This window comes from Myotis daubentonii, chromosome 2, assembly GCF_963259705.1.
Source record: "Myotis daubentonii chromosome 2, mMyoDau2.1, whole genome shotgun sequence".
NCBI lineage: Eukaryota > Metazoa > Chordata > Mammalia > Chiroptera > Vespertilionidae > Myotis > Myotis daubentonii.
The window spans coordinates 193591622-193608455 of NC_081841.1; the positions used below are offsets into that span (position 1 = coordinate 193591622).

The window sequence follows — 16834 nt, forward strand, 5'->3', positions numbered from 1 at the left end:
ACCCGCAGCCTGGCGCCCGAGCTGGTTTCAGCTGGGAAGATCAAAGATTGAAGGGGAAACAGGTCACGGGCGCAGCTACTTCTCACGCCGGCTGCTTAGACTGCTGGGGGGAGTTTCTACTAAACCGGCGATCGAGCGTATGAATCCGAATGGGGTGAAAGGAAAGAAGAAAGAACACCCAGGTACAACGTGAGCAGGTGCTAGAATATGACCATTTACTACAATTAAACCTCTTTCCCACCCCACCACCCCCAACTCAAATCTACCATATTCCTTTTGGATTCTTCATTCTTAGGCAAATTTTCTCAAGACTTAAAACCCACCAAAAAGAAGACAAACTGAGGCCAAACTGAATCCCAACGAGGGCCAGGAGTGACATTGGATTATTTCCTTCTGTAATCTGTGTTTTCCATAATGATGACATTGAAAACCTTGAGGTTTCCCAGTGGACATTTAAGCTGAAAGCAACATTGTGCTGGTTCACAGAGACCACGACTTTCTGTCTCTCCTTCCCGAACATTTCGCAAAGGTATAGGCAAACACACACAAACAAAAACAAAACACAGCAGACCACTGGCTCTGGGGGTAGGGGTAGGGGCGTTGGGGGGGGGGGGAGCAAGGCAGTCTGAGCCCAGCATGCAGGAGGAGGGGGTCCTGGAAACCGAAGGGCCTCTGGAGACTCCTAGTTCCATACCCCTGAACCCCAATGTGATGAGAAAGGGGACAGCATGTCACCTCCTCCCCAAATGGCTGGTCATGTTGCTTGTGGGTTCAACACTTGAGGTCCAGACCCGTTTCTTCTCCCCTTTCACAGTAGGAGAATGAAATGTCATTGCTGGTACAATTATTTTTAGGCCATGGGTTTAAAGGCAGGTTAATGAGCATTAATACGTTAAATTCGGGGAAGTGAATGCTCATGAGGCCCATCTTCAAATAGAATTAACGATTTAATAGATAAGTCATCTGCATCTGTGTCTGAACGTCACCAGGCACTGCCTTGTCAGCTGGCGACTCGCATGCAGCCTAGGGCTGAGAGTGCTGCCAACACCGCAGAGCTTGGAAAGACCTGTGCGCGGGCACTTCTATTCATTATTTCTTGGGGGTTCTAAACCAGTGGCCCATGGATAGATTTCAGGGAGTGTGCAAACTACTGGAAATTGTTTGCAATTAGTTTCTGCATCATTTGTGTGTGTTTGGAGAAGAGAATTTTTAGAGCGCATGTAATTCCCAGAAGCTGATCCCAGTAAGAGTGAGCATCCTGGCCTCTGCGATGTCCCTCTGGAAGGGTCTGTGCGGGGTGGGCTCACTGCTTCAGGTGGCCAGGCACCAGTATGGTCCCACTGGATGGAGCTTTTCAGGTCCCCTGACCTGCTAGCATGGACCTCACTCCCTTTCCCCATTCACCCCTTCTACTGAGTTGGTACCCCAATAATTATCATACCTCCCATTATGCAGAAACTTCATTTAATAAAATGCATTCATACTTGCTCATTGTGATTTTGATAACTATGGAACGCAGAAAGAAAATATGGGGAGTAGTGGAGGAGGTCTGATCCATGCTAAAGCCCACAATTTTCAACCTAGTTACCAATGCAAGGAAATAGATAAATAAACTGGATAATGTGTTCCGAAATTGGAAAGAGTTGTCGGGCACTGTTTTATATACCCTGAAATAGCAACGATGAAGTAGACAGCTCACCTCCACAAGGGGAAGGTTAGATCCAGGGCTATGGAAGCTTTATGTGGACAACCAGCCTGTAGTCAGGAGGTGGAGAGCCAGTGGGTCTTTCTAAGGATAAAAACTGAGATGAGCCCTAACTGGTTTGGCTAAGTGGATAGAGCGTTGGCCTGCAGACTGAAGGGTCCCAAGTTTGATTCCAGTCAAGGGCATATACCTTGGTTGCGGGCACATCCCCAGTAGGGAGTGTGCAGGAGGCAGCTAAATTGATGTTTCTCTCTCATCAATGTTTCTAACTCTCTATCCCTCTCCCTTTCTCTCTGTAAAAAAATCAATAAAAAATATATTTAAAAAAATAAACCTGAGATGAAAGTGTAGAGGTGGGGTAGGAGGTGGGTAGGAAATGAGGTGTTTGTAGGGAAATGAAAGTTCTGTATTCTCCTGTCACCACATCTGTGGGTGATGATTTCAAGGCAATAAAACCATTTATTTAGGTGTGCACTCAATAAATGTGAATTGAGTACAGCTGGCCCTTGGACAACTTAGTGCTGACCCTCCCCACATATAGTCAAAAATTCATGTATAAATTTTGACTCCCCCAAAACTTAACTACAGTCATCCCTAGGTATTCAGGGGAGATTGGTTCCATGGCCCCCACTCAGATACCAAAGTCTGTGGATGCTCAAGTCCCTTATATAAGATATCATAGAACAATGCATAGAGTCAGCTCTCTATGTCCATGCATTTCCAACCAGGGATCTAAAATACTGTTTTCTACCCATGGTTGGTTGGGAATCTATGGACATGAAACCCAGGGATATGGGAGGCTGACTGTGTATTTATTTCAAAAAATCTGTCTATAAGTGGACAATTCAAATCTGTCTATAACTGCACAATTCAAACCCATGTTGTTCAAGGGCCAAGTGTCTTAAAAGAAGACATAGTGCTGGGGTGCTGACCAGACCATTCACAATTGGTTTTTATTTGATTTTTTTGAACAGCTTTATTGCACTAAAGTGGTAATACAATATACTGCTCGCATAAGTTTTGATAGATCTCTGATGTATGGATATACCTGTGAAACCACCACCACAGTCAAGCTAGGAGCATGCCCATCACTCAGAAACATCTCCTCAGGCCCTTTAGTAAATCCTCCCTCCTGAACATAAACCCTCATACCCATCACTAGGCAAAACCACTGGCCAGCTTTCTGTCACTATAGGATAGTTTGCATTTTCTGGAGTTTTACATAAAAGGAGTTGTACAGTATGTAGACTTCTTTTGTCTGTATTCTTTCACTTAGCAAATTTATTTTCAGGTTCATTTACATTGTTGCATATTTCGATAGTTTATTCCTTTTTATTACTCAGTAGTATTCTCGTGTATGGACGTGTTAAAATCTGTTCATCATTCACCTGTTGTACATTTGGCTTGCTTCCAGTTATTGGTTATTACCCATAAGGTGGCTATGAACATTTGCATACAAGTTTTTGTATGCACATAAACTTTCATTTCTCTTGGGGATATATCTCAAAACAAAATGATTGGACCATATGATAGGTATTTGTTTAACTTTTTAAGAAAGTGAAAAACTGTCTCTGAAGGTGATTTACCATTTTACATTCCCACCAGCAGTGTATGAGTTCCAGTTGTGCCACATCCCCACCAACACTTGAGATGGCTAGTCATTTTAATTTTAGCCATTCGAGTAGGTGACTTGAATTTGCACTTTTCTAATAACTAATGGTGCTGTTAATAACTAATGATGTTGTTTAATGTGCTTGTTGCCATCCAAATATATATTTTTTATGAAGTCTCTGTTTAAATTTTCTCTTTTTTTCCTTTTTCTTGGGATGTTTGCTTTTCCAATTAGTGAGTTATTTGTTAACTGTTAAGAGTTCTTTAAATATTCTGAATATAAGTCCTTTATCAGATGTGTGATTTACAAATAATTACTTCCAATCTGTGACTAGTCTTTTCATTCCATTAAGGAATGGAAACTCTGCTTTATCAAAAGGCAGAGTTCTAAATTTTGAAGTACAATTTATTATTTTTAAGTGAATTCTACTTTTGCAATCATATTTGCCTAACCCAAGGCCACAAAGACTTTCTTCCAGAAGTTTTATAGGTAAAAGTTTTTCATTTGGGATTATGATGCATTTTGAATTTGTTTCTAAGTATTTTGTATTTTTCTTTCTATTGTAAATGTTTTTTATTTCAGCTTCTGATTAAAACACTTGATTATTGTATATTTACCTTCTATCCTACAACTTTGCATAACTAAATTTTTTGTTTCATTGCTTTTTTGGTAGATTCAATAACATATTTTACATAGATGTTCATGTCGTTTATAAATATAGACACTTTACTTTCTCCTTTCCAATCTGGGTGCTTTTTACTTCTTTTCTTGCCTTATTGATTGTCTAGCAACCTTCTCTACTAGTAGAAATAGTAGATAGTGGGTATCCTGGTCTTATTTCTGATTTTAGAGAAATAATTCACCATTAAGTGTAATGTTAGCTGTAGGATTTTCATAGATGCATTTCATCAATATGAGGAAGTTTCTTCTATTAATAATATCATGTGAGATTTTTAAAATTAGGAATGGGCATTAGATTTTGTCAAATGCTTTTTCTGCATCTATTGAGACAATCCTATGTTTTTCTTTTTTTTTCATTTATTAATATGTGAATTTCCTTGATTGATTTTCAAGTGTTAAATAAACAAACCTTGAATCCCTGGAATAAACCCCATTCGTCATGATGTATTATTCATGATGGTATTTCCTTTTCCTGTATTATCTTTATCTGGCTTAGTATCCAAGAAATGCTGGCCTCATAGAATTAGTTGGTAAATGTTTCTTTCATGGTTTGCAACCCACTGGTAGGTTTTGAAATCAATTTAGTATTTTGTTAATGAGCAGTTTTTTAATGATACAGAATAGATAGAGGATATCAGAGTTTATCAGATGTGAGTTCTTCATTTCCACTATATCTGTTTTCTGAGTGTGCACTGGGTCATGATGTAAAATGTCATTATAACTGTGGGTTGTGGTAAAAAGTTTGTAACACTGCTCACCATAGGGAGTGAAGGTGGCCAGATCTCGTTAAGGTGAAAATCCCTTTGTGGAAAAGTCCTCGGGGCCTTTGCTGAGGGTGACCATCTTATTCTGGTTTTCAAGGGAAGATTTGTTTTTAACATCAAAAATCTTGCTGTAGAAGATTTTTGCTCTCCCTACTCTGTGCCCTTTGTCTCCTGTTACTGATGGTGGTATTTAGTACTAAATATAAGTGGTTGTATGGAATTCCGTAGAGATCTTCCCATAGAAGCAACACCAATTTCCAGGCAAGGCTGCCTACCATAGCCTGATTAACCCCTCCTTAGTCTGAAATGTGGAACCTCACCTTTGTGAGTCCTGATTCTAGTCCTGGTGAGTTTGCTGAGCAGGTGCAAGGAGGAAGGGAGAAAGGGGAGGGATGAAACAAGGGAGGGGAGAAGATGGTGCAGGGAGGAGGTGCATGGTGGGAAAAGGAGGACCTTTAAATTGGAAATACACAGTTCACCTCTTCCATGGAATGTAACCTTTCCCAAGTCACCTTTATTCTCCACCCCAAACTTCCTTATCTGCAAAATGGCATGACACGTCCTAACTGTTGGTGCGTAATATGGCAGTTCAATGAGACAGTGAATGGGAACTGCTTGGGTAGTCCAAATGGAAGCCATGCCTGACTCCCCAGCCCTGCTGCAGCCACACGGCTTCCACTGCTGACTCCCTGCTGGTCTTAGAAGGGAAGAAGAGGGCGACAGTCTCATTATTGAACACGTCTACTGTAGAGGGGCTACTACTGACCAAGTGGTAGTTCAGTCCCAAACATCCCCATGCTCAGCTCTAGCACAAGGAGCTGCCAGAACCGATCACCCCACCCCGAGACACCTTGTGGGAGCTGAGAATCATGGGAAGGGTGCGGCTGGATGGTTGATGATGCCAGGTCGGGTCACCGAGACATCCAGCCAGCTCCATGGCTTGCTGGTCTGCGGGGACCCCAGAAGCAGGGATGACCAAGGTAGCATAAATATTTTGCCAGAGTCATCCTCATGCACCCGTGTTTGGACAAAGCCTGTGTCCTGGGATGCCATTGCCCAGGGATAACTGCAGCAAGACTTGGAGATTTCAGTAATGTGTTGCTTAGGGCCAGTTTGACTGCATGAGCAGAAACTCAATGCAAACGTGCTTACACTGCAAATGGGAATGCATTGGTTTGAGTAACTGAGAAGTCCAGGCTTGCGCTGACCTCAGGGTTTCAGATGGATTTCTCCTGAAGTTCTGTTTCCTTTGGGAGTGGCTCCGTTGGCACAACCGCTCTCAGCTTGCAATGTCCTCAGGTCCGGAGGAAGCTTCCATGGTTCCACAGCACTCCCACTGGCATTCCAGGGAGGAGTCGGCTGGCCTTGCATGGGCTGCGCTCCCACTCCTGATCTGTGGGACGTGCATGGACGGCTCTCACTGGAAATATGCCATGTGATCAACAGCCCTGAGCGGCAGGGCAGAGCTCCAAAAAGGAAAGGTTGCTGGGCAGACAAAATGCAACAGATGCCCCTTATTTAGAAGAATAGCTTGTTGTATTGGAGGTGTAGATAAATGTCCAGTGATATAAAAGTTTACATTTTTAGAGCTTTCAGTAACTTTTTTCAGAACATTTTTTCCCTTCTGGCTGATAAAAATATTTGTTAGAAAAGCTTGTGAGTCAGCTTACTAGTAGACATGTATTGTAAAATTCTGAAAACTTGGCATTATTTTGTAGGGCCTCATCTGTCTACTCTTTGCTGCCGTGACCATATAATGGAGTCATAGTTTCCAGAAAACGTCTTCATGGGGTGCTGGACTGTGGCATCTGGCACCGACTGATGTGTCCATGGAAGGAGGTAATGTCACATTCCCCCACTCATTACACCACATAACAGGTGGCCTTTAATTTTGTAATTGTGACAAAGAGCTATATTTTTGCAAAGCCAACAGGAAAAATGTTCTTTTTGCACCCATTTAGCACCCCCAGTAAATTTTGTTAGCTAAGTAACTCTGAACACGCTTCAAGTGCTTTTCGAATTGAAGTCTCCCCTTTGCAACGGGTTCCTTGTCAGTCTGGCTCTAAGAAGGCCCAGGAGGGGTGGACATGGAACTTCTTGGCTGAAAGCAGGAAGGTCTTTGATGCCGACAAGATGCTGTGTGGCCAGATGAGGCCTCTCCCCCGACCCTGAGATGGGAGAGAGCCAGCATAGCCAGCGTACCTGCCTTCACTGCCAAGGCTTCGTTAGAGGGAGGGGAACTCTTGGCAAAGGCCCTTTGGCTGAGAGCAAGAGCCTGGGGCTGCTGACTGCAGCTGGGCTGCCTGCACCGCACTCTCTCTTTCGGGAGAGAAATCAGCCAGATCTACACAGAAAGCAGGTATGTTCCAGAAGCTTGACCTGGATACTCTGCAGCTTGGCCCGCAACACCCAGACATTTGGGTCTTGTGGCCTCAGGAAATCAGGTGCTGCTTTCAAGGACAGGAAGCCCCAAACTGCCCCCGCCATGCTCGGCACCACTGGTACTTCCTTTTACTGGGCCTCTAGGCTGTGTTCGCAGATGGGCAGAGAGCACCCTCCCCCTCCACCCGAGGGATGTCTTGGCTGAAATCCTTCTCACTTGAGATATGAGGGGTGAGGGCCGAACGTGTCCCCGCGAGACACAAGCTGGTACAACACGTGAGGGCTTCTTGATAATGTTCTGAGGACCGAACACTCCAGCCGGGTGGCCTGCTCCTGGAAGAGGCGACCTCGGGATGTCCCAGAAGGAAGTCAAAGCACTCTGCAGCAGTTGGCAGTGCTCAGCCGGCGTCCCCGCTCCCCAAGGGACGAGGCTCATGCCCTGGAAGTCTGGATTCACATCCTCCCATTGAGACGGCTCAACTGTCAAAGTTATGACTCATGGCCTCTGACCAGGATCCCTCCAGACTGGGCCAAGCAGGGACACACACACACACACACACACACACACACACACACACACACACACGGCATGAAACGTGTTGTGCGTTCAGCACAGGAGAGCTGGGTTTGCTGTGAGCTGGTGTTTTGCTGGACCCGCTGCTTGGAGCTTGCGATGCTTCCTCCTCCCATTGCTCTTCTAACTCCCGCCCTCAGGCTGGATCTGGTCTCTCCCTCCTCAGAAGTGCTTTAGTGTTTCATTGTGGTTTCCTTCTGGTGCTGGAGGGGTTGGTGAGAGTGGGGAGAAGAGCTGAAGAAATGGGTGGTGCAAGGTCCTGCGTTGGCCATACTGACTGGCACCCCTCATGTTGATGTGTAGAGGTGCTCACAGCCGTGGTGACCCTTGGGGCTGGAGAGTGTGTGGAAGTCATTTCCATTGTCATGGTGATTGGGGAGCATCACTGGCAATTAGAGGAGAGAGCTGGGGGTACTGAACGCCCTGCCTTGTGCAGACAATCTCACCCACAAATTTACTACACGAAGCGACACGTGTGCCTCTCTTGATAAATTCTGGAATGGGCGGGCGGGGCGGGGGGGAAGCAGAGAAGAGTGAGGGGTTTGTGTTCTCAGCTAAGGCATTTGGACCTTCTTTAGATGGTACACGGAAGCCATTGAGAGTTGTGGGGAACTGAAGTGCCATGTGACTGTTTTGAACTGGATGGGACCATCCTTTCAGTCCCAAGTTTGACCGTGAATGAATGCCCAAGCCCAACAAAGGGCTTTTGGTTTCTTCCTCATGGCCCACATGCAGAAGACAAGTGTTAGATGATGGGCCTCCTGCATCACTCGGGTCCCCCCAGAAATGTCTGATTCAGGTCTCTTTCAGGTACCTGAAGGGAGGAGGCAGACCACCTGCTGGGAGGCCTGGCCTATGGGAAGCTCTGGAAATGAAGGCCCATGAGGGCAATGGACAGTGTAAAGGTTTCACCGAGATGGCAGCTCAAAACAGGGAGATGCTTAGACTCTAAGGCAGCGGTTCTCAACCTGTGGGCCGCGACCCCTTTGGGGGTCAAATGACCCTTTCACAGGGGTCGCCTAAGACCATTGGAAAACACATATATAATTACATATTGTTTTTGTGATTAATCACAATTTGTAACAATGAAAATACATCCTGCATATCAGATATTTCCATGATGATTCATAACAGTAGCAAAATTATAGTTATGAAGTAGCAATGAAAATAATTTTATGGTTGGGGGGGTCACCACAACATGAGGAACTGTATTAAAGGGTCGTGGCATTAGAAAGGTGGCAAACCACTGCTCTAAGGGAACCGCCCAAGAACCATGGTTTCTAGGATAATCGGCAGCTTTCCCAGAACCTGCGAGAGAGATGCCATATTCTAGGGAAGGTCCTTTCTGATGATAAGCTGTGAGCATGTGTTTCGGGGGGGGGGGGGGCGGGGCGGGGGGAGACGGGCAGGCTGAACGGTGGCCTCCGAATGTCCCGGGTCGAAGCTGTAAGAAGGAGGGAGGAACTGCCGTATGCCTCGAGTCAGGGATGTGTGTGGAAAACACCATCTCCATGACTGTTTGGGTCGTAGACAGCCTGAGGACACGCTGCTGACAGCAGCTACCTGTGGGAGGGAGGGGAAATTCCCTATTTGCTTTATTTGTATCTTTCTGCACTTACTGAATTTTTCACAATGAGCATGTATTACTATAACCTGTAGAATTTACAAATACCAACGAAGACCTCTGAGGGTGAGCATTCACTGTTGCATAAAGAGGAACTTTTATAGAAACCGAGAGGGTTTAAGTAAATGACAGAGGCACAACCGCGTGTGAGGCCGGGGACTCTCCACCCAGACAAGCGTTACACATGCTCAGCTGAAAGCGTCTTCCCTGGGCGGTCTCTCTGACGTTCCGAGGCCAGCTGTGAGGCCAGCTGTGTGCATGGCGTGCATGCGGTGTGCTTAGGTGCTTAGGCTAAAGCAACCTAATTACAGGGTCATTAGGATTGCTTGGTTTGTTGGGGTGAATTATCTGATTACTCATTTGACTGTTCCCTTCTCTTATCTGTAACAGTCATCAAGGATCTTCGAAAAGCCATATAGCTTAGTTTATTCATTTGGAAAATTATACCGATAACCATCTTCCCCAGCAAATGGTCTCTGAAGACAGAGGCGGCTCACTTAGTTTTCACAACAAGAATTAGGAAGTGATTCCAATTGTTCTGGAGAAGGCACTGAATGGTACTGCTGAGGCCAAACCTGGCAGCATAAAGGAGCAGGTGACGGTTAGGGTCTCTCGGGGGAAAGTGAGGCAGCCGCTCTGCCCCCTGCCTTGGAGGGGCCATGTTGCACCCTGGGCACTTGATGGGTTGAAACTGGGGAGAAGCGTGGAAGAGTTAGCATGTCTAGACAGGCCTTGGATCTGCTTTGTCATTTAATGTTTACCTAAAAGGAGTCACGGACAGTCTTAAAAACAAGACTTAGAGAATCCCTAGGAGTTTCAAAAGCCTCCTCTCTTTGATGGGGACTGGGGAAGAGTTTTTAGGGAAACCAAGCAAATGTGTAGAAAGGGAGTTTAGTACTCGCCTCTCCCCTTGAGTCTAGGAAGGAAGTGTGGTTACATGAACTGATCAAATCAGAACTGGGCTTCAGCATGGATGGCACCTCCCCACTTTTTCTCTAATAGGTGTGTCCCAGATGACTCTTTCTCCAGGAGAGGAAGGATTTCAATGCAGCTCCGTACGGGCAGCAGTGGGGATGGCAGTAGAGTATTTTGGTCGGATCCGCGTTCATGGCTGGCTGGAAGCCGAGGAAAACGTGATGGAAGGCAGTCTTGGGAGGAACGGAGTCATGCTGTGAGCTCAGTGGGAACACACCCACCAGTGCCGACAGAAATGGAATCATGGACATGAATGCTGGTGACACGTAAACAAAGTTATTAAAAGGAAATTGAATAAACTGTGGCACACATCTCCTCACGAGTGCTGACGTTTTGCTGAACCCTGCAAGTTTCAAATAAAACGATGAGCTCTGCTTTAATTAATTAAAAAAGAAGAACTGTTTTCACATGGAGCTTGAAGAGGTCTAGAAATGTTTGGAGAGTATCCAAAATATTTATAGCAGCCTCCCGAGCCTTTAGGATTGACTCAGCTATTTGAACACATGAAGAGTCAGTTTTTAACCTCCACGGACCGGCCAGTTGTCACGCTCAAGGCACCACGGTGGAGCTGCCACGCCCTCTCAGCGCAGCCAGCCAGACTCAGTCCCCAGGAAGGCTGTGCACATTGGTGTGTCAGTCTCCTGGCCACCAAACAAGGACCAAGATCGGGGTGTTAGAGGCCCCACGCCCCTGGAGGCCTTGGGGGAGGATTCTTTCTGCCTCGTCCAGCTCCTGGAGTTGGCCAGCAGACCTTGGCTTGTAGACATGTAACGTTAATCTCTGTCCTTACACAATCTTCCCTCTGTGTCTCTTCTCTTCTTATAAAGACACCAGTCCTATTGGATCAGGACCTCATCTTAACTAGTTACATCTGCAATGACCCTATTTCCAAATAAGGTCCCATCCTGAAATACTGTGGGCTTAGGACTCTTGCACATGAATTCGGGATGACACCTTTAACCCATAACATTGGGTGATGGATGGCAATGCTGGCAGAGCTTCACAGGGACTTGTCTGCCCCCTGCGTGCTTCAAAGGGGAGATCGTGGTGCTCCATTTCCCCAGGACAGCAGAGCCAAGTGGACCCATCTTCTGGGTACTCCCACCTGTGCTGCTTTCAGGCGATGGCTTGTTCTTCTGTCTTATGGATATGACATAATTTCAAAGCCTGACTCTCATTAAAATATAGAATGAACAAGCGTCAGAGATTTATTAACTCGCCCTAGCCTGTGTGGCTTAGTGGTTAGAATGTTGGCCCACACCCAAAGGGTCAAGGGTTCGATTCCCAGTCAAGGGTACATACCTGGATTGCAGGTTCAATCTCTAGCCCCAGTCAGGGCTTGTGCGGGAGGCAACCAGTCAATGTGCCTCTCTCACATTGATGTTTCTCTCTCTCCCTCTGTCCCTTCCACTCTCTCTAAAAATCAATGGAAAAAAATATCTGTGGGTGAGGGTTAATAGAAAAAAAGAGATTTATTAACTTATTAACGAGGGAGCCAGGAAGTTGATAAAGCTTGTTCAAAGAGTATTTAAGGAGCAGGGTACTCACAGACATTAAAGGAGGAATGTGAGAGCAAGCAGGCTGGGTCAGATACAAAGCTGGTGAATGTCTTTCAAGGCCATTTATATATATTGAATGTATCTTTTCCTGTGGGCAGAAATTATTCGCCTCTTTATCAGAAAAGATCTGAGCTCTCATGTAACTTACAGAGTCTGAATCTGTAATTCATAGTAAATAGCCATGTGAGACCAGGCATTTGCGGCGATGATGAAATAGCCTGGTGGGGCCCGGGAAGGAACGTCCCAGTGTGACAGTGGAGAGACTCGCCACCTGCTCTCTGACCTTATTTCCAAGTGTGGAGATAAGCACTTCCCCTAGATAATGGTATGGCCACTGTGAGGAGGCCATCTTGTGTATCAGGAAGTATCTTGGAGAACTCTTCACCGTGTAGGGAGTTATCCACCAGCCTTTCATCTGTTCTGTACTCATGCTGAAGCAGTGATTCTAGATAATAAGAAAGAGTGTACTTGGGCCAAATTCCTTTACAAAGAAATTCTAGGTGGATAAATGCCAGCACTCAGTTGGTAGACCACTGAGCGAATTTGGGCAATGTGAGCCTGGAGATGCCTCCCTCAGGGCCACTCATTTTCACAAAAGGTCGGTTTGTTGGGCAATTCTTATGTTGGTATTTATTGGAGAAGGAATTCTTAGTGAAATTTCTTTCGGGGAGCCAAGAATAGGCACTTGGACTACGGCATCTATGAAACAAATTCCAGGTACAACCAATAAATGTGGTCAAGTTCTTAGAATTTATAGTGAGAACCAACCCTCCTCTGTTACACTGTCATTTAGGATGTGCTGATGGGATGTGCTTATATTTCATACACAGGGCACCCCAGACCTCAGGGTGGGGCCTTCCCTGAGTCAGGCAAGTAGAGGCAGGTCATGGAGGTGGGGTGTGAATGCGGGCCCCCTTCCTTCTGGCTCCTACAGGCAAATCCCTTGCGACAAAGCACACCACGTGACCTGTCTCAAGGCGGAAGCTAAAGCACAAGCTCCCTCGGGATCTATTTCCCTGCTGGAAATCTGTTACTAGAGTCTTGGGACTCAGAAGTGGAACCGGCTTCATAGCAGTTCATGTGACTGTCTGTCTTCTCATCCCTGGCACTTTCCTTGTTGAAGATCCTCTGGTATTTAGTCACTCCTCATCCTCCTGCAACTCACGAAATCCAAGGTTATAATTGCCTATCTGCATGACATAGGAAATTTCCCAGGAATTGGGCAGAGAGCAAACCTGGCCAGTACTTGAAATTGCTTCAAGCAGTATTGGTTTACTGGCCTTTAAACAACCAGCATCCAGTTAACGGTCACAGGAGGAGCGAGAAGCAGCCGTCGGAACGTTGCGATGATCTGTGTGTGTACGCAGTGAAGCAAATGGTGTGCGTGTACTGAAGATGTGCACGCAAGAAGGCCTGCGTCAGAATGCTGAAGCCTTCCTCCATTCCAGGTTTTTAGGGTTTGGAACAGGCATGATTTATGCATCACACAAAAATGGATTTTCTTTTACTGGCTTTTTATTGCAAGAGGCAAGGGGAACACAACCAATTAGTTATGGTCGGTCAGAGTTGCCAAATCCTATATGATCACAGAGGAGAGAGAGCTAAGTAGGGCTTAGGAAAGCACATTTCATTGGCCCCAAAGGCAAGGAGATTAGTATATTCTGGTGCCGAGAATGAGCTAATGATGTCCAGGGATTTAACAAAATAAATGACTTGTTGAAGTTATACCCGCTAAAGTCGTGGTTTGCCAAGTGTGATGCAGGCAGCCCTGGAAACTGCTACATTTTGGAGGAAGGATGCAGAGGCTGGAGCCAAGGAGACAGAAATGCCTGCCTGCTCCTCTCCAGGCTGCGGTGGAGTCCGGCCGCCCCTCCCACAGCCTGAGAGGGTTCACTACAAGGGGCTGACACCCCTATGTACGGTGTGCTTGTTGAGGACCATAGAAATGCGAAGGGATTTAGACTTGATTTCATGCACCTGGACTTGATTTCAGGCTTCTGGACTCTGCATGTGAGCCGAATCATGTTGGAACGCAGAAGGAAAGCGGTGGCACTACCCTCCTGGTGTGTATTTGTGAAATAGAAGTCCCGGTTGAGCGGATAGCTTTAATTTTTATGAAACTCAGGTTGAAGACATTGTCTAGTTGTGACTATCACTGTCATTTACTTGTAAGATCCCAGTCTTGATGCATTTCTGTGTGTGTAGGTTCAGGGAAAAAGAAGTTACTTTACAGAAGAAAAATTTTAAGGGCTTACTAAGGGCCAAGCATTGTGCTAGGTGCTGGGAACCCAAGATCTGTGGGCATCTGAGAATCATGAGGTGTTGGCTGAGGGAGGAGCTGGTACACAACTACCTCTTGAGTGTCTATTGCATTGTTGAACACATTGATTACATTACTTTGCTTTGTTACATTATACAGATGAGGAGTGCGAGGCTCAGAGAAGGTATTTTGCCTAGTGTTCGAAGCAGAAGTGGATGAACTGAGTTTGAATCCAGTTCCATGGGCTCCAGAGTCTCTACAGCCCTCTTGCAATGACCCTTCCTGTGACCCATGGGATGGTGGGGAGGTGCTCTCATCTTTTACACGAAGAGAAATCTCCATGTCATGTCACTGCTAGGAAACGTGTCCTATTGCTGACTGGTCCATATTATTGTTGGTACCGTCTTCAGAGGGCCCAGCATCCACCACACAGCAGAACCAGGCCCAGGTCTAGAGTGTGCAGAGGGCACCCCAAACCTCAGCTGCTCTGAGAACATAGTCACATAGCCAGGAAATTACAGAGCAGCAAGAGTGGAGGGGCCTGGGTCATGCGCTGCCTCATGAAGCTGTTACCCCAACAACTTTGGTCTACCATGAGCAAGAAATGGACTTCCCAGTTCACTGATGGTCATTGTGACGTTGGGGCTCTTTGCTGGAGCAGCTTAGCCTTGACCCCAACCTGGTACAGGGTGGAGGTGGTGTGTGAGTCCAGGTATCTTTGACACGGCAGTTGCTTTTGAGATGCTGCAGGGACTTCCCTTGCAGGTGCTCTGGGTCGTGGGGACCACCGAACTGCTCTCAGGCCTGTCACAGGCTTGTGGCCTCTGTCCACGTCAACAGGCCCAGTCCCTGTCTGCCACATCTCAGGCAACCGGGGCTCCTTCGTGGGCCCCTCCTCCTCTCCCCTGTGCCCTGGGCTTCCTGCCAGCCTCACCCCTGTGCTGACATCACAGTTCAGAGACTCTCTCTGGGAGGCTGCTGTGGGAGAGTTTATTTCAGGTCATGCCTGTCTCCCAGGGCTGCAGAAATCAGGGTCATGTCCTGGACGAAGGCTGTATTTGACACTTCTGGTTTCTGTTTCTAAGGGATGGATAAAATGCAATTGAGTGAGAGTAAATAAAGGGACATTTGACCTTTGCCAACACTTCGGGAGGGAGAGGAAGAGCTGCAACAGTGTGTAAAGTGAGAACAAGGGCTGTAAAGACTTTACAGCTTGTTTGACATTGTGGGCTTGGCCTTTACAACCCAAGGGGCCGGCCTCAGGCACAGCTGTGTTTCCTCGGATGGTGACTCCGAAGAGTGCAGTCCACCGAGTCACCGAGCACGGTCCCCGTCCCGTGTAGCACCCTGGAAACATCGAGAAGGTCGCCTAGGTCCTCTTAACTTTTCCAAAATGAGACCAGACTCTCAGGCCAAGCAAAAAACAGGGAGTGCCGGCCAAAGAAACGTTTTCGTCCAACCCCATTTATCTGATTTTACCAGCATGTAGCTCTGTCTTATCAAAACAAGTCGTTTCCTCTCTGTTAAACTAGGCAGAAGTCCTGATAAATGTGGTGGGTGCGGGATTTAGCAAAAGACGGGTGTTGCTTTCTCTTGCCTTGGGCTGGTCAGTCTGTGGACGGTGACCTTTTCTGTCCTTGGTGGTGGGGGGATGGGATGTGTGGTGTGGGGTTTCGAGTGTGAAGATGGAGATGATGCAGGTGAGCAGGCAAGCACAGACTTTCATGGTCACTGGGACTTTCACTTCTCCCCACCCTTTTTGTGCTCAAGGTCGTTTGAAGCGTTGTGTATTTCATTCATTTGCTCCTAAACTCCTCTAAAACACGGAAGGTGTGCCTGAGGAACGTTGATGACTTTTATAGAAGAGGAAAATGAAGGCAAACATTATACAGGTAGGAATGGAGAAGGTCCTTTAAAAAACATGTCCCACTAAGGCCTGAGGTGTAGACAGACAGCAGCAAATTGTTGAAGGTCAAGTCTCTGCTGTGAGCTCCTCTTCTCCACTATGAAGAATGTGCACCGAACACTGTTCAAAGTCACCTCCTGGATTTAAGAGCTGGGATCAGAGATGTCCCACTTCTTGGCTCAGGCAGTTAGCTGCTAAAAGACAATACAGGGAAAATGAATTCACAAACCATTGGGAATTCACACATTTGTGATGTTTATTATTCAAACTTTCAAGCATACACAAAGCCGGGTTCCAATGTCCGGAGCCCTGTGAGCCAGTACCATGGCAATAATGCCAGCCCCTGGCCCGCCTTGTTTAGTCTGCACCACACCCACTTCCACCCTGGGTTATTTTAAGCCAGTCCTGGATGCCATATTATTTTATCTATAAACATATCAGAAAGTATTTCTCACAGATAAGAACTTGAAAACCCCCACACAGCCACAAATCCATATTGACAACTAAAATAATTGGCAGACTCCTTAAAATAATCAGACAACAGTGATCAGAAGTCCCTGGTTATTTCACAATATTTTTAAGGGCTAGTTTGTTTACCCTGCCCCCCCCCCTCCAATTAGGATCTTGTAACCATTTCATCTCTGGGCCAGGTCCTGGGCTGGACACAGCAAGAGGACATCAGGGAAGAGGGACAGACCGTACCCAGTGGCTGGTCAGTGCTGTGGGAGGATGTCTGTGAACAGGGGCATGCTGTGGCCAGACACACACCCTTAGGGAATGTGGTCGCCCTCC

General features: G+C 46.5%; 1 long non-coding RNA gene across 1 annotated transcript; it reads left to right on the plus strand.

The window, feature by feature from the left end:
* Window positions 1–63: 63 nt before the first annotated feature.
* Window positions 64–14015, plus strand: LOC132228575 (uncharacterized). Its single transcript, XR_009451376.1, has 3 exons — window positions 64–197; window positions 6481–6601; window positions 10345–14015. It is a non-coding gene; the product is annotated as an uncharacterized LOC132228575 (long non-coding RNA).
* Window positions 14016–16834: the final 2819 nt, after the last annotated feature.